This window comes from Microcaecilia unicolor, chromosome 3 (assembly GCF_901765095.1).
Source record: "Microcaecilia unicolor chromosome 3, aMicUni1.1, whole genome shotgun sequence".
Taxonomy (NCBI): Eukaryota; Metazoa; Chordata; class Amphibia; order Gymnophiona; family Siphonopidae; genus Microcaecilia; species Microcaecilia unicolor.
The window spans coordinates 494,674,423-494,693,011 of NC_044033.1; the positions used below are offsets into that span (position 1 = coordinate 494,674,423).

Sequence of the window (18,589 nt, forward strand, 5' to 3'; positions counted from 1 at the left end):
TAGCCTGGACCACCTTAAGAGCACAAAACCCACACCAGAAGGTGATCTAGGAGGGGCGGAGCCCATACCAGGGAGTTAAAAGACAGGTCCAGACTGAGGTTAAGGAGGCCCAGGGAAAGAAGAACAGGAGCCCCAGTCTGTGCCCTGACTGAATACATCTAGCTGCTGTGACTTGGCTGAGGTAAGCCAAACTTGTGCTTTTGTTAAAACTTACAAGCTTTACTGAGGTCTAGCTGGAGCCAGACTTGGACCTCTTAGGGAAAACAAGGACTATGAGCTGTGTTTGGGGGATGGCAACCCCAGCAGTCACAAGGGAGTGGCCTAGTGGTTAGAGGACCTGTTTTGACATCCAGAGATGGCTGGTTCAAATCCCACTGCTGCTCCTTGTGATCTTAGGCAACTCATTTAACCTTCCATTGCCTGAGGTACAAACTTGGACTGTGAGCCCTTCCGGGGCAGAGAAATACCCAGTGTATCTGAATATAACTCACTTTAAGCTACTACTGAAAAGATAAGATTTAAATAAAATTAAACTTCTGTTAGGCCTGCTTGACTGAAGATCCAAGATGGCACTTTAGAGACAAGACGCACCTTCAGGAACGCCGTTCTTGTTGGATCTCATTTACCCGTCTGGGTCTCAGCCCACTGCTGTTATGGGCAAAAGAAGAGGGAAGGTGAGGGAGTTTCCCTCGACCCCCACTGCCAATCACCCGATGAGGCAAACGACACTGTTCAACTTCGGAGTCACTGCAAGTCCTCCGCAAACATCTTCCCCTTCTCTGGAGGTCACTGCGTCAACATTGACTGGCAGCATAGATGGGGCGTCTCTAAGCCCTGTTGTGCGAATGGCTCCCCCACAGCCCGGGATTGGTTCAGCTGCTGACAAGCCTGCTTCCCCTACCTCGGCTGAGGTACTACTACTACTTATCATTTCTAAAGTGCTACTAGACGTACGCAGCGCTGTACACTTGAACATGAAGAGACAGTCCCTGCTCGACAGAGCTTACAATCTAATTAGGACAGACAGACAGAACAAACAAGAGATAAGGGAATATTAAAGTGAGGATGATAAAATAAGGGTTCTGAACAAAGTGAGGTGAAAGGGAATTTGCAGAGAGGGAGCTCTACTCTGGCTGAGACATCTTTGGAGCCTGGAAGAGGATTGGAGCGGACTGCCTCAAAACTTTTTCCTGCTATTATTGTGAATACTCTGGCTCAGGCCGTGAGCTGTCCCACTTCTGTTGTTACTCTTCGTAACTTTGAAAAACCAGCTGTTGTGTCTTTGGAAGCACTATGGGATATTACATATGATATGCATTCTTTTTTACATCTTTTCATAATGGAGAATTGTAAAGATATTAAGGTGATTTCTGAGGCTGTTTTAGTCCAAGCACAGGCCACAGTTCAGCAGTCCTCTAAACTGAATGCTTTGGAATCTAAAATTCAGACTTTAGAGGGCTTGAATTCAACCTCAGTGAAAGAGAGAAATTTTCTTCATCGACGTCTGGAATACCTGAAGAACCAGGTTAGGAGGTGTGTACCTGAGACTGTTTAATTTCCCTAAGTCACCTTTAATTGCTCCTTTGGACATTGTTAAAAAATATTTGGTAGAGACTCTGGGAATGGCTAGTGACTCTCTACCTGCTATAACGCGGGCGCAATACATCTTGGCCCCAGGAGGAACATCAAGGGAACCTCTAGGAGTTACTGGAGATGAAAATTTGAATTTAACTGTCTTCCTAGAATCTTAATTGGAAGTTGTTACTATGAGGACGACGATGGTGGTTACTTTTGCTTTGGAACTACTACTACTACTACTACTTAACATTTCTAGAGCGCTACTAGGGTTACGCAGCGCTGTACAATTTAACAAAGAGAGACAGTCCCTGCTCAAAGAGCTTACAATCTAATAGACAAGTGAACGGTCGGTCCGATAGGGGCAGTCAAATTGGGGCAGTCTGGATTCACTGAACGGTAAGGGTTAGGTGCCGAACGCAGCATTGAAGAGGTGGGCTTTAAGCAAAGACTTGAAGACGGGCAGGGAGGGGGCTTGGCCTAAGGGTTCAGGAAGGTTGTTCCAAGCATAGGGTGAGTCGAGGCAGAATGAGCGGAGCCTGGAGTTGGCGGTGGTGGAGAAGGGTACTGAGAGGAGGGATTTATCCTGTGAACGGAGGTTACGGGCGGGAACGTAAGGGGAGATGAGGGTAGAGAGGTAATGAGGGGCAGCAGACTGAGTGCATTTGTAGGTAAGAAGGAGAAGCTTGAATTGAATGCGGTATCTGATCGGAAGCCAGTGAAGTGACCTGACCAGACCGGAATGCTGTGTTATAACTTTCTTTTAGACATTTGGATACACTATTTTTGGGTTCAAAAGTGAGGATATTTCCTGATTTAGCAAGAAAGACACAAACAAGGCCCAAGGGTTTCCTAGCCCTTCAGGCTTGAGTTCAGGCTTTAGGCGCCAACTTTGCTTTGTGATTTCCTTGTTTATGTTTAATAGTTTTTTTAAGGTAAAATTTATCTTTTTTTTTTTTTTTGAACCTAAACAGTTAAATGATTTTCTTGTGGCTAAAGAAGAAGTTACTATCAATGTATAACCCTGCACATGGTGTTAGGCAGAGGCTGGGGTAGAGGTAGGACAGAAAAGATGTCTTGCTCATTTTTATTTAATTTGTTCTTTTAATTTTTTTCTCTAATTCTTGGATCTACATTATCCTTTTTGTGCTCGACAGTACGCATTTATTACCTCAGTTGCAATCTGAGTGAATATCTCAGTTGTTACATTTGGATCGTAATTTTACTTGATATCTGTTTATCTTATCTTTTTTGATGGACTGGACATATAAAATTTAATAAAGTATAAATAATAAAATAGTGTTAGGCCTGCTTAATAATTGTGTTTCCTAAACCACAGAGGTTTACCTACACTTTGTCTCAGACCTTGTGAAGGAACAGGCCCAGGGAGTTCTGTAAATAAACACTGATTTTGTGTTCATCTCTTCGGTCCGGCTACATTATTACTCCGGTCCACTCCCAACCCTCGCTCGGGGTCTCGCAGTGTCATTATCTGGATAATATCACTGAAAATCTGGGTATAGCCTGATCAGTGGCACATCCAGGTAACAGCATCTGTTACCAAAATAAATATCACTCAGTAGTTGGTGATTTGATTTATTCATCTTTATTTCAGAGTAACTTTCATAACTCAGCTCAAGTCCCAGATTCTGCCTTCTTCTTTCAATCAAAAGTATTTCATTTAGCACCTATAAACAATATGCAGATTTCAGAGCAGAAAGATTAATTTGTTTTACTGTACGGCTACCTCACTGTCTACATTAACATGATGAAAAGCTCAGGAGTCTAAAAATAAACTGGTCACAAGTGCAATAGGCTGCATCAAGGGAAATTAATAACCTACAACCTGGTCGCTGCTGTTCTTTGCATGATGAGGTTACCGAAATTTAAATTGACCATATCCATTGCTCTCCCTGGATTTTATTTTCTAGTTCTCATAGTACATGAAATCAATCAGATACCTCTGCCCTTTTTGTGATAATCAACTTGCTTCATAAAACATTTGCTCAGAAGGTGGTTTCAGTGGCATTCCTGGCCTGGATGGCACCCGGGTGGAGCGTCGATGCGCCCCCCCCCCCCGGGTGCAGCGCCCCCCCCCCCCGCTAAATTACACCTCCCCCCCTCTGGCGAAATGACACCCCCGCCCCGGGTGTACGCCGCTGGGGGGGGGTGCCACGACGCGCGCCTGCTCCGAATTCGCTAAATTTGGCTTCGCTGCAGCTCCCCCTCTGCCCCGGAACAGGAAGTAACCTGTTCCGTGGCAGAGGGAGCTGCAGCGAATGAGCGACGGAGTTTAGCGAACTCGGAGCAGGCGCGTGCTGCAGCACCCCCCAGCAGCGTGCACCCAGGGCGGACCGCCCCCCCCCCCCCCCTTGGTACGCCACTGGCTGGTTTTTTTGGGTGTTTTTTTAATTATTTATTTTATTTGTTACATTTGTATCCCACATTTTCCCACCTATTTGCAGGCTCAATGTGGCTTACATTGTACCGTACAGGCATTCGCCAACTCCGGTAGAGAAACAAATACAAAGAGTAGTTGTGGTCGAATAAGGTTCATGTGTTATAAACATAATGGGGAATCGTGAAGAGGAAGAGTTATGCAGAGTCTGTTACAAGCTTTGGTTTCGTTGTGTTGCAAGGTTTAGGCACTTAGGTTGGGTCGATAGGGTATGCCTTTTCGAACAGGTTGGTTTTTAGTGATTTCCGGAAGTTTAGGTGGTCATGCATTGTTTTCATGGCTTTTGGTAGTGCATTCCACAGTTGTGTGCTTATATAGGAGAAGCTGGAGGAGTGGCCTAGTGGTTAGGGTGGTGGACTTTGGTTCTGAGGAACTGAGTTCGATTCCCACTTCAGGTACAGGCAGCTCCTTGTGACTCTGGGCAAGTCACTTAACCCTCCATTGCCCCATGTAAGCTGCATTGAGCCTGCCATGAGTGGGAAAGTGCGGGGTACAAATGTAACAAAAATAAAATAGATACTATTGGAGATTCTACATGGAATGTTGCTACTACTGGAGATTCTACATGGAATGTTGCTATTCTGTTTCTGTGAGTCTGACGTCCTGCAAGTACGTGCAGGACGTCAGACTCGCAGAAGCCTGCCTGGCCACATTGGTGATTTGCAAGGGCTGACTTCTACATGGAATGTTGCTATACTAGCAACATTCCATGTAGAAACTCAAATAATAGCAACAGTAGAGGAGTGGCCTAGTGGTTAGGGTGGTGGACTTTGGTCCTGAGGAACTGAGTTCGATTCCCACTTCAGGCACAGGCAGCTCCTTGTGACTCTGGGCAAGTCACTTAGCCCTCCATTGCCCCATGTAAGCTGCATTGAGCCTGCCATGAGTGGGAAAGTGTGGGGTAATAAAATAAATAAAATATGTTGATTTGTATTTGAGTCATTTGCAGCTTGGGTAATGGACATTTAGGTATGTTCGTGTTGATCCGATTGTGTTTCTTGTTGGTAGGTCTGTGAGGTCTGTCATGTATCCCGGGGCGATGCTGTAGATGATTTTATGGACCAGGGTGCAGATTTTGAAAGCAATGCGTTCTTTGATTGGTAGCCAGTGTAGTTTCTCTCAGAGGGGCGCTTTTGAATCGCATTTTTCCAAATATGAGCCTAGCTGCTGTGTTTTGGGCAGTCTGAAGTTTCTTTATGAGTTGTTCTTTACATCCCGCGTAAATTCTATTGCAGTAGTCTGTATGGCTTAGTACCATAATCGAAAGGGACACCCAAATAGCTCCGACCTGGGCATCCAAATCTTTTCTAAATCTTAGTTCTGGGCAAGATGGTGGTGGGGGGGGAGGGTATTTTGGATTTAGCTCACACCTGTTTCAGTAGTAGTTCAAGGTGAGTTATATTCAGGTACACTCGATATTTCCCTGTCCCCCGAAGGCTTACAATCTAAGGGGACAATTCTATATACATTGATGCTAAATTGGGGCTTCACAAAGGGGCATCTTAGTGCCAAGTCTATAATGGCTTAAAGGCATATCTGAGCTGTTATTTGAATGACTAGTACTACTTATCATTTCTATAGCACTACTAGATATACGGAGCACGGCACACATTATATACAGCTACTTTCTCCCTAGTGGGCTTACAATCTTAGGCGTTTTTTGTACCTGGGGCAATGGATGATCAAGTGACTTGCCCAGGGCCACAGGCAGCTGCAGTGGGAATAGAACCCTGTTCCCCAGGATCTCATCTTACTACACTAACCATTAGGCTACTCCTCCACTCCAAACTAGTGAAAAGGTAGGCACAGTCACTTATGTCATTTCATCATCTCAAGATCGGACTTAAGAGGGAGCACCTAAGAGTGCCAAGCACAGTTTCCTCTTAGCTGAGTGGTGGTCCTCCATTGCATTGCTACCAGTAAGGGACAGTGCTTCAATAATTATGTTTTCAATTGCTAGAGACAGGCAGGTTCCCTGCTGAGTTTGCCTGTCCCTCACTATTGAAATTGTGATAGTGAAACAGCACCCCCTACTGGCAGGACTGTTGAGGAAGGATTCCCGCTCAGCTTAGATGGAACAGTAGTGCCAAGTAACACACAGAACTGATAGTATCTGTAAGTTGCATGTGTTGCTGGGCAAAATGCCCCTGACACACACATGCTCTGAATAATAACCAAAAGCTGGGGAAACAAACTAGTATTACTACCAACATACTATGAAAACTTTGTTTTATTACAGAGTATCACCCCTTGTGACCCTTGGGATAACAAATATTAACAAAGAAAACCTCAAAGGATCCCAGTAGGGGTGCTTAGAAAATTGTCAACCCACTTCATCAAATAGAGTCCCAGTACTATCATTGGTTCCTATTATTAAAGAGTTAAAAAAGGATCAGAATAAAAGAACTCTCCAAAATGGAAGAGAAAAATGACTGATCCCAAAAAATCCCCACTAATAATCCAAATGCAAGTCTACAGTGGTTGTACTCTGAAAAATATTGACTTTAAGTGCTTCTAGAAAAATATTTTCAAAGAAATGAGCATACTCAAAAAATACAAAAAGAAGTCAATTCTAATTGACTGGGAATCCCACAACCTGAGCAAACAGTTCACTCTCCCTCAGCACCAAATGAACCCGTGGGTACAAAATACAAACATTATCCCCCAAATTCTATATAGCATGCCTAGAGATGTGTTCCAAAATCGGCATGGATTCTATAACACATTGAGTGAAGAAATATTTTCTCTGATTTGTTTTAAATTTACTAATTTGTAGCTTCATTGCATGCCCCCTAGTCCTAGTATTTTTGGAAAGAGTAAACAAGTGATTCACGTCTGCCTGTTCCACTCTACTCATTATTTTATAGACCTGTATCATATTTCCCCTTAGCTGTCTTTTCTCCAAGCTGAAGAGCCCTAGCCGCTTCAGCTTTTCCTCATAAACTTTGCAAACTGTGTTACTCACTGAAAGGTAATAAGACCTCAAGAGGTGTTGTTACATTTTTTCCAGTGGCATCAGCCCACTAATGCATGAGTAGATGCTCTCAGAAAAAAAAAAAAACTGTATAAGGGACTTGTACACTGAGAAACTGGTTCCCACCAACTTTTTGATGCTTAAAAATGAAAACAGGGCAGCCTTCCTGGCACTAAGCAACCCCTTTAAGATAATGGTGCTGCTTCCTCTGGTACCCCCTTCCCCCTTGATCTCTTTATTTACCCCCGTATACTAAGCCATGCTACAATGCCGACACAGCGCATTCAAAGTGAATGGGCTGCATCGGCATTAAAGCAACTCAGCCACTAGCATGACTCAGTAAACAGGGAGGGGGGGGGGGAGGGTTAGTTAGTTATATCTCTTTATTATTGAGATTTCCAAACTGGTAAATGCATCAAACTACACTTAGTACATATTGGGCAAGATTCTATATATGGCGCTAGGAGTTAAGTGTGTTAAACTTGGTATACATAATGTAATTGAGCAATAAGCCAATCAGCGCTGATAATTGGGCGATAACAACCATTGCATCCCCATTCCCCTATTCTGGCTGATATTTTTTCATTCCCATTAGACCATGAAAATCAATCCTCCATTGCATTAGGGTAGGCGGGTCCCTCTCTCACCAATTAATCAAGGCACACCTATTTTGCAACAAGGAAGGCCTTCCTCAGGAAAAAAAAAAAACACCACCAATTATTAGCGATTAAAACTATTTTATACATAGCAATTACAAGCAATTTAACACTCAATGAAACTTGAGCCCCCACTACCTTTGCTAGGTATTGAAGTATCCCTGATCACTACTTCTGAAGCATTGGGTATGACTAAATGTCATGACCTAACAAACCCTCCCCTTCCCTACATTTTATACACAGGGTTTTGTATACAGTTCCAGCTCTACGAGCCTGTTTTTGCAAACAATTGTGAAGCATCAGGACGTTATATTCGGTTTCTTGAAGGATCATAATTTCTGACAGAGCCCATATGTGCTTTTGGCAGAATATCCACTTTCAAATCCCTCTTACACTTAACTATCAGAGCCTGGAAATCAATTGGCTATTTACCTTGTAAAATGGAAGCATACTAAAAATGGAGCAGGGGCCTTGTGGTTTGTCTTCATAAGGAAGAAATCCACCAAGAGCTCCTTTTCTTACTCAAACTGATCAGATCCAGACTCGAGATCTAGTACCTCAACTATAAATATGCAAACAAATAATGGGTCAGAATGTCAAATTGACCACATAGGTCTTGGAAGGTCCTGATGTGTCTAAACAAAATAATGGACTCCTTTATTCCCCTAAACTTCAAATACAGCTTATTGCAAACCCAGTTCAAAATCATTATTTCCCTGAATAAGTAGTAGGATCGATTCCTAGGTATTCACCTCCAAATAGCAGCCTGACTAACTCCAAATTTGATGCAGTGGGGCAAATAAAGTGTGCCCCACTACCTAAGATACCACACATGCTCAGGAGATATGGAGAACATATCATATATCCAAGGGGCCCAAACAATGCTCTTTCTAGTCCAAAGGGGATTTCTACTTCTAACCAAATCTGTTATGTCACAACTGGATGGCCATGTTATAATGTTTTAGATCTGGTGGAGCAGATAAAGACCTCTAGTAATCACTAGAGATATCATTTGCAGCACATATAATGCCATCAAGGTAAAATAATCAGATAGTGGTAGGGCTACCATGTCCTCAGAAGAACTTGAAGTTCATCAAGAAATGGTCATATTCAGTTTATATAAATTAGCCAGTGCTGTGATTCTTCAGCCCACTTAAATGGAAATCTCTCCTCCAAGCAGCCCCGGGTAGCCTGAATAGCAGCCAGTGCTTCTGAGATAGAATTGTTCCATTTAAGGCCCAAAAGACTCCCAAATACATCTATCATAATCAAGAGATGACCCAGTGATTCCTGGAAGATTGGTCAGATGCACAAATCTGGCAATATCTCTCTGGGAGGTTAACGGATTGTGCTTATTAGTAGGAACTAAAGAAAGTCCTTTATTCAGTATTGACAGCTGAGATTGGTAGGTCAGCTCCAGAAATATTGATGGTTAATATGTTTTCGGGCTTCTGGACCCAGTCAACGGTCAATTCCAATCTTGTCCATGCCCCCTTCCAGTTGTTTGACCCCACCATTTTTGGCACTGCAACTGGGACACTGTTGCATATAGGACAGTTAAAAACGTATTCACATTGACACTTATTTGGCAAGCTCAAGGATGTGTTATGGAGTCAAATGAGAGTTAATAGGCTGAATTATTCATTTATAGTACTGCACTGATCAAAGCTTAGGTGCCTATTTATGGTGAGAGCTTCCACTACTCAAATACATGATGTATTTTGATTAATTTTAGCTGTTATCACGTCTTTGCTGTTCCTGTTCCTCAGTGTATTTTTGACCAGGAAACTGTTGAGAATTATATTGTTTGTTTGTTTTCCGGGGTTGGGTTTATGTGGTACAACCATAGCTCAAGACAGATGGAGTGGGGAATGTATAGAGCGCGAGCGCCCAAATTGTTTTAAATGGTTCCCTTGAATCCAAAATGACTTGCTGTAGTATCTCAAAAAGATACAGCCAAATCACACAATCAAATGTCTTGTCAGTGTCAGTGATTGAGTTCTAATTAGCTGAAAGTATACCATAGGAACCAAAAGCCTCTGCACATTGTGATAAAGTCACATCCAGGATAGTTGGGTTAAGGCAGTTTCAGTCTGAAATACAAGTCCCAGAAGGCATTGCAGGCAAGGAGCCAGAGGGGGGAGATGAAGAACCCGGACTGGACTCCTAGCTGCAATCAGGGAAGACATGGGTGTAAGTTGGAAGGTTGTGTAGAGTGGCTGCCACTGGGCGGAAAGAGAGTTAGGAAACCCTGTGTGCAGGAGCTCATCATTGGTCTCATTAGTTTAATGCTCAACTCAGCTGGTTTGGGGTGTGAGGAAGCTAATGGAAGGAGAATGATTGGTTGTGGTAGCTGAAGCCAGGGATTGATTAGGCAGGTGGGAAGGAGTCCCAGGAGTTGAGTTCAGTTCAGGAGAGAGAAGCAGTTGCAGGCTGAAAACCCTTGAGCAGGGAGGTCCCTAAAGTACTGAAGCAGGCTGAGATTCCTTGGGTGAGAGGAAGTCCCAAAAGTATTGAATTCACTGTGAAGCTGATGCAGGGGAAAACCCTTGGGTAGAAGGAGTCCCTAAAATATTGAACTCTCCTGAAGGTAAAGAGGATAGAAAGTAGAAACTGCTACTTGATGACTGAAATGTGATGATGAACTGAAAGAACTGTTTGTCCTGGGAATTGAATTACTGTTTATTGTGCACTGGATAAGGAGCCCAGACTGAAGCCTGTAAGCCTGTATTGAATCCTGGTATGTGCTATGCTGCTGTTGGAACTGTGTACTAGAAACCTGCATGAAATAAAAGTCCTTAAGATTGAAGTTACTGGTGGACATCTGTTTCTTCATTGTGCCGGGAGCCTGTGGCTGGAGGAGATTGTTCTATCCTTGGCTGCACAAGAGAGGTACCTGGTTACAACATGTACCACTACATAACTACCCTGCACGAATCCCACCTGCTCCTCCAATACCAGTGCTGGAATTATTCTAATGCATCTATTTGTCATAATTTTAGCCAAAATATTTGTATTCAGATTCAACCAGAATATAGGCCTACATGAATGTGGAAGGAGCAGGTCTTTTCTAGGTTTCAATTCAACCATAATCAATGCCTCAATCAGATCTTGCAAAATTTTGCAAAATTCGGCCAGAAATCTATCTGATCTTACTCAACTGCATTCCCCTTAGTACCCCTTGAATTTCCTGGGCATTCAGGGGAGAACCAAGCCCCTCTAAATGCGCAGGCAGAGATTACGGTAGATCTAAGTCCTGCAGAAACTGATCCAACCCCTCTATACCTCCCCATTCCAGTTTATATAGTTTGGCATAATATTCGCAAAACCCCCTCTCCTCTGAGTAATTTACAATAGTACTTGTGTGGGGGGGGGGGGCACGAACAGAAGTAATATAGGTAGGAGACACTCAAGGAAGTTACATGGAAATACTTTTAAAACAAATAGGAGGAAATATTTTTTCACTCAAAGAATAGTTAAGCTCTGGAACTCTTTGCCGGAGGATGTAGTAACAGGATTAGCGTGTCTGGGTTTAAAAAAGGTTTGGACAAGTTCCTGGAGGAAAATTCCATAGTCTGCTATTGAGACAGACATAGGGAAGTAACTGCTTGCCCTGAAATTTTTAGCATGGAATGTTGCCATGATTTGGGTTTCTTCCAGGTACTTCTTCTATGGGTCTTTCTTCTATGTTTGTGCAGCGCTGCGTACGCCTTGTAGTGCTATAGAAATGCTAAATAGTAGTAGTAAGCCCACCTCTTTAACATTGCTTTTGACTCGTAACCACTTGTAACCGCTCGCCTCCACCTACCCTCCTCTTTTCCTTCCCGTTCACATTAATTGATTTGATTTGCTTACTTTATTTATTTTTTGTCTATTAGATTGTAAGCTCTTTGAGCAGGGACTGTCTTTCTTCTATGTTTGTGCAGCGCTGCGTACGCCTTGTAGCGCTATAGAAATGCTAAATAGTAGTAGTAGTAGTAGTACTTGTGACCTGGCTTGGCAACTGTTGGAAACAGGATACTGGGCTGGATGGACCATTGGTCTGACCCAGTAGGGCTACTCTTATATGTTCTTATACCTTGGGCCCAGGAGTAAATTTATGATTCGCAAGCATCTTGCCCGGTTTGTTCCAAAATTTAAAAATGTAGGGGTCGATATTTAGCCAGTGGCACTGAGTGTGTTTTTAGCTGCTGCCAGCATTATTTCTGAATATTCAATGTCAAGCCAAGTCCAGGCACTGGCATTGAATAACAGGGTTTATGCAGCCACCTATCTCTTATATGGTTAAGTGCAATGTTCAGCACAACTGCATAAGCGACACCACATATAGGTATGACTTTAATGTGATCCAATTGGATAGCTAAACTTTTAAGTGCTGAATATTGGCACTTAATCGCATAAATGCTGACTCCGCCCATGGACCACACACAAAGTAGCCAGCCTTGAGCTTAGTCGTCTGTGGTGATATTCAGCGACACTAACTGGTTAACTGCCCCTGAATATCAGTAGATGGCCCCGAACAAAATGATTTAACCAACCAGGAGCCATTTCTGATTGCTTTGAATATCAACCCTGTAAACTTACAATGAACCAAAGCCTTCTTAGTTTGCTCATATATTACAATATTCAAATGTTCTTGGGTAGCAACAAACAGCTCTATTTGCCTGAGAGGGATTGTCCATATACCTTTGTCCTCACATAACGTCTTCTCCAAACCAAGAATATTTTCAACCAGTTTCCTGTTTGGGGAGTGGAGGAATGGTCTAGTGGTTAGAGCACCGCTCTTGAAATCCAGAGGTGGCCAGTTCAAATCCCACTGCTGCTCCTTGTGATCTTGGGCAAGTCACTTAACCTTCCATTGCTTCAGGTACAAACTTAGATTGTGAGCCCTCCTAGGACAGAGAAATATCCAGTATACCTAAATGTAACTCACCTTGAGCTACTACTGAAAAAGGTGTGGGCAAAATCCAAATAAATATAGGAAATTTACCATTTCAGTAGCCATTTTAGCAATTTCCCAGAATAAATATGGATTAGAGGAATGCTCCTAATTCCTGGTTAAATTCAAGAAAGTCCTTCCATTTATCTATGAGATACCTCTGAAAGTTCACATCTTTATATAGGTAGCTTGAAAAAGACCACCTCTTTGTAGTATCAAGCCTCTCAATCAATCCACACAGGTACATGATCTGATATTTACAATAGTCCAATCTACACCAGCACCACCATAAGAAACATCCTGCAAATAAGAAAATATAATCAATCCTTGCATACTATCATGGACCCTTGCCACATGTGTGTAGTCTCTTACCAAGGTTTGAAGCACTCTCCAGGTACCTACCAACCCCCAGGAAGTCACAAAGAAGGGGAAATCCTTTCTTTCAAGTGTTCACCCCTCCCCCTCTCTCCAGACCTGTCCATTAACAAATCTATAACTATATTAAAGTCTCCTACCAATATTATTGAGAGTTGCACATTCTGGCTGAAATGTCAATTTAGATTTAAATAAAAATCATGGTCATAAGTATTGAGTACACAGACCGAACCCAACAAGAATTGGGCCACTTGTATCTTAAATATCTTCCCTGGAGATCTACAGTTTGCCCTAAAATTTGTATAGCAAAAGTTTTACTAAAGAGTATGACCAACCCATGCTTTGTTCATCTAAAAGGGTCTACCACTTGATTGACAAACCCATGTCACATACATTTCATGACGCAAACTTCACTGTGTTCTTAGTTCTACAAATGAACAAACAGCTTCCCATACCTCCGAGGCTTTGAAATTCAAATAAGGTCAACTAGGGTTCCAGTCCTTCCCCTGCTACTCATAGGTCCCCTGCCAACACTCTCCAGCCATCAACCCCAGTCCTGATACAATAGTGAACAGTACCTCCCCTATCCCAGCCACAATTCACCTCCCAATCCTGCTTCCCCCCCTCAAAAAAAAAAGTAGTCAAACCCTCATTCCACATCCTTCCAAACTGGTAGATCATGTTGGGAGCCACTCCCACCCTGAACCCACACATACCATCAAAGCTGTTCTCAAACTTAAGAAAATACTCTTTCTCCCTGCTGCATACAATCCCAGCTCTCTTCGTCATTGCCACCACCTCATCCATACAAGTCACTCATGGCCACTTGTCACTCTCTTGTCCTTCCTGCCATACTCCAAAGGTCCCCAAAAAAATAAACAATCCTGTTATACACCACTCTCAACCCAACACATTGAACCAAGTATACTTTCACCATATCCACACATTTCCCATTTTCCTCCCATTCATCTACCAATTACATTTACTAATATCATTTTCCCCAAAAGAGGGAACAGAACTAGAACCAAAAGATTTTCAGATAAACTGGGCTTCCCCTTCCCCCTGGAAACTACATATAACAAAAGCTAGCCGGGTGGATACTTACAGTTAATCAACACAGCTTCAAAGAACAAAAGTCTGCATATTGAGAGTAATCAAAAAGACTGGATGAAACTTACAGACAATGACTCAGGGACTGAAAAGTCCATCTACCCACCTAATCTGACAAAAGAAGCCCATCTATGCCGAACTCTTTTAATCCTGTCAAATATGGATGTGTAGCTACCAGCAGACGTCCAGATAGAAAGTCTTATGATGTCATTAAAACATGTGACCAGTTACCATGCTCCATCTCAAAATTAGATGAAACCAGTTTTCAGCTATCCCTGAGTTTTCATTGGATCGAGTACACCCCACCTGACTTCAGTCTATGGTACAACAAGAGATTATAAAAAGCCTGGAACATTTTCAGTTCGCTCTCTTGACTCTTGCGCTCTGGCCCTGCTCTCTTTGTCCGCTTCCTGATCTGGACCTTCACTAAGCCTTGCTAGACTTCAAACACATTCCAGATAAAACTTTCTCAGGCTCCAGCAACAACTCTGCAACAAAAAGAGTTATTTTCCAGCAAGGATCTCCTTCATCACTCCAACCAGCAGCATCCGTCAAAGTGAGTTACCATTAATCCAGCCTAATTTATAATTCAGACTTGCTATCTTGAAAGCACATTCCCCTTGTTAAAGATTCCTAAAAACTGCCTCTCTCTTGTAACATTAATATGTTACCTGTATTGTAAATAAACCTTATAAAGTTAAATATATGGTCTTTATGTTCTGAGCACATGTCCTTAAACCTTACAGTGCAGGTTAATGTAATTCAACAAATATATTATTTAATTTGTCCATATAGTACTTTCAGGAACAGGTAAGTACTATAACATTGTCCAAATTAGGAGAGGTTCTTGACAATGGACTCAGAGGAACAGCTCCCAGAAAGTTAAAAGGACACATCTTTACTCACCACATCATGTGACCTCCTTCAGTGGACTTTGATCCTGGGGAATTGAGTTCGATTCCCACTGCAGCTCCTTGTGACTCTGGGCAAGTCACTTAACCCTCCATTGCCCCTGGTATAAAATAAGTACCTGAATATATGTAAACTGCTTTGAATGTAGTTGCAAAAACCTTAGAAAGGCGGTATGTCAAGTCCCATTTCCCTTTCCTGCTTTCTTAAAAAAATGATAGTCATCTCTGCTGTGCTTTCACCCAAAACCTTTTTTTTTAATCAATTCCTCTTGCCCTCTGCATTTCTCTAGCCTAAACCTTATGATCCCTTGTGTTAATGGGGGCTGAACAGTCTCCGGTTGCTCCTGCCTTATCCACAGTATCTTCAAAAATGGCCAGAGCCCTGGCAGTAGTATCATTGGTCAAGAAGCAAAATAATCCTTATTCTATGTTTCCTGATTACTGAGAAATCTACAATCACCTTCCTACAGGAGTTAATACATGATACCATTATAATATCTCTCCCCAACTCTCCCCCAGCAGATGAAAAGCACAGCCAAATAAAATGGTTACAACTCAAGTAAGGATCCAATGCTTTCTGCCCCTTCCCCTGTGCTGTGCAGTAGTTTCCAGACCTCCGATCCTCAAAGTACAGACAAGTTACTGTATTAGCGAACTGCTTATCTTATAAGCATCTTCACTGTGACTTTACAGGGCTGTTTATAGAATTTAATAAAGCAAATGTAATGACTGCCTGCACTTTAATGCACAATCTCAGCTGAGTTGACCAGAAGATAAATGGAAACAGGAAAGATGGTGCATTCTTGTAGATTGCTTTTAATAAGCATGTTATTTAGCTGATCAGTCTGCCGCAGCAATGCCTTCTATCCAACTCTGCCAGACAAATTGGTTAATGCTTTTTTCCCCCCCCCCCCTTTTCTTTCTCTGGGAACATTGATTCCCTGTAGACATATCTCTATTAAACCCCTAGAAAGTCACAACTTCCAAATTAGATTAACTAGCAAGAATAATACTAGAGGAATCAAAGGAAACAGAGAAAAATGTAGGCAGATAAAGGCCTTAAGGCCTATCCAGTCTGCCCATCCATGCCATTTACTATCCCTGTCACTCCCTTAGAGATCCTATGTACTTGTCCCAAGCTCTCTTGAATTCAGATACTGTTTCATCTCTACCGCTTCCACTGGGAGGCCATTTCACAAATTCACCACCCATTCCATGAATACGTATTTCCTCAGGTTACTTCTGAGTCTATCCCCTTTTGCCTTCATCCTATTCTTCCTCATTCCAGAGCTTCCTTTTTAAATTAAAGAGACTCGCCTCCTGTGTGTTTATGCCATGTAAGTACTTAAATGTCTCTATCATATCTCCTAAGAACATAAGAGTAGCCATACTGGCCCATCTAGCCCAGTATCCTGTTTCCAACAGTGGCCAAGCCAGGACATAAGTATCTGGCAAAAACCCAAATCGTGGCAACATTCCATGTTACAAATCCCAGAGCAAGCAGTTGCTTCCCCATGTCTGTCTCAATAGCAGATTATGGACTTTTCCTTCAGGAACTTGTCCAAACCTTTTTTAAACTCAAATACGCTAACCGCTGTTACCACATCCTCCAGAGCTTATTTGTTGAGTGAAAAAATATTTCCTCCTATTTTAAAAGTATTCCCATTTAACTTTCTTGATTGTCCCCCTAGTCTTTGTACTTTTTGGAACAAATAAAAAATCGAGTTACTTCTACTCATTCTTCACCACTCAGGATTTTGTAGACCTCAGTCATATCTCTCCTCATCCATCTGTTTTCCAAGCTAAAGAGTCCTAATCTCTTTAGCCTTTCCTCATACGAGAGGAGTTCCATCCCCTTTATTATTTTGGTTGCTCTTCTTTGAACCTTTTTCTAATTCTACTATATCTTTTTATCTCCTTTCTCCTGCCTTTCTTCCAAAGTATACATGTTGAGATTTTTAAGTCTATCCCCATAAGCGTGTGTTATTGAAACCATATCATACTGTCTTGAGAAGAGGCAGGTATTGTGTAGTAGCATCTGTCATTACTATCCTAATAAAAATATATAGGCATAGCTTTTGGAGCATTAAAGAAAAGCATGCATCTTTGGTTTGCTTTTTAAAGGCGTGGATTCCCTTATTAAGGGGTCAAACATATACTTAAACCCCAGACAATAAATCTATCAAGAAATAACAAGCATCACGTGTTTTCTTTACATTTTTTAGATCCACTGGCACATCTAATATAATAATTCGCACCTCCAACGTTCTGAAGCTGACTCCATGGCAGTGAAGCCGTGTAGTGTTCGTAGGGTTCGTAATTGTCCCGCCCTCGAGGGAACTCTGTATAGTTGCCAGGGAAAGAAACGTGACGTCAGAAGGAGAAGGGACCAACCACAGGCCTCGCACTCGCTCTCAGTGCCCCACCCTCAGAGGGAAGGGAAGGCTGCATATAATATTCACCACCGGAAGTTCGTTCCCTCCCTCCGAGTTCCAGGGTCGTCATCCGTCCCCCCTCCATCCCAGTTCCAGCGTCCCCCTCCCTCCCAATTCCAGGGTCCCCCCTCCCTCCCAGTTCCAGGGTCATCATCCCTCCCTCCCTTCCAGTTCCAGGCCCCCTCCCTCCGAATTTTAAAAGCCATCCTGACTTACCTCGCGCGGTAAAAAGCATGCAGGCTCGGCACTTACTTCAGTTTTCCCTTCTCTGTCTCTCAGCTCTGGTCCCGCCCTTGCGGAAACAGGAAATGAGGGCGGGACCAAAGCTGAGAGACAGAGAAGGGAAAACTGAAGTAAGTGCCGAGCCTGCTGGCCGCCGTAGCCCCAATGAGGTAAGTCAGGATGACTTTTAAAATTCGGAGGGAGGGTGCCTGGAACTGGAAGGGAGGGAGGGAGGGACGACGACCCTGGAACTCGGAGGGAGGGACAACAACCCTGGAACTGGGAGGGAGGGAGGGCCCTGGAACTGGGAGGGAGGGAGGGGGGACCCTGGAATTGGGAAGGAGGGGGACGCTGGAACTTCCCTTAAAAACATTAATGGCAGAAGGTGATTACTTTGCTAGCGCCCGTTTCATTTCAATGAGAAACAGGCTTTTTTTACTAGTTTAAGCATAAATGTACTTTTTTCAAATGCAAAAATAGCCTCTTCCTCATAGGTCTTGATGTTATATGAAACTTTTCTTTTGCGATGGACTTTCAAACTTTCCTCACTTTTAAATTTCCAATATGGACAAAGTCTCTTCAAATGTCTTATCATAGTACAGTGCACTCCAGTAAAGTGCAAGGGCTCCAGACTGGATTTTTACTTGCAATTAACTGGATCGTGCACATAACCAAAGTTACCATGTTCACACCATTATTTAAGAAATCACACAGAACCAGTGTAGCTTAACTTATCTATTATAGTACTGCTATTGAACTGTTAACGCTTTTCTGAAAAATATCAATAAAACATAAATAAAAATTTGGCAACACAGAACTAGTGTTATTTAAAAGATATTTAAAAAAATCTGTAATTGTTTTCTCTACAGTGGTCTATTTGTGTTGTAGACAAGGTTCAGCGAGTCATAATAATGTTCATAACTCTGGCAACCGT

At 42.6% G+C, this 18,589-nt stretch overlaps 1 long non-coding RNA gene across 1 annotated transcript; it reads left to right on the forward strand.

Moving 5' to 3' along the window:
- Positions 1-9,025: 9,025 nt before the first annotated feature.
- LOC115465284 lies at positions 9,026-18,332 on the forward strand. Its single transcript, XR_003941385.1, has 3 exons — positions 9,026-9,037; positions 17,856-17,860; positions 18,253-18,332. It is a non-coding gene; the product is annotated as an uncharacterized LOC115465284 (long non-coding RNA).
- The last annotated feature ends 257 nt before the right edge of the window (positions 18,333-18,589 follow it).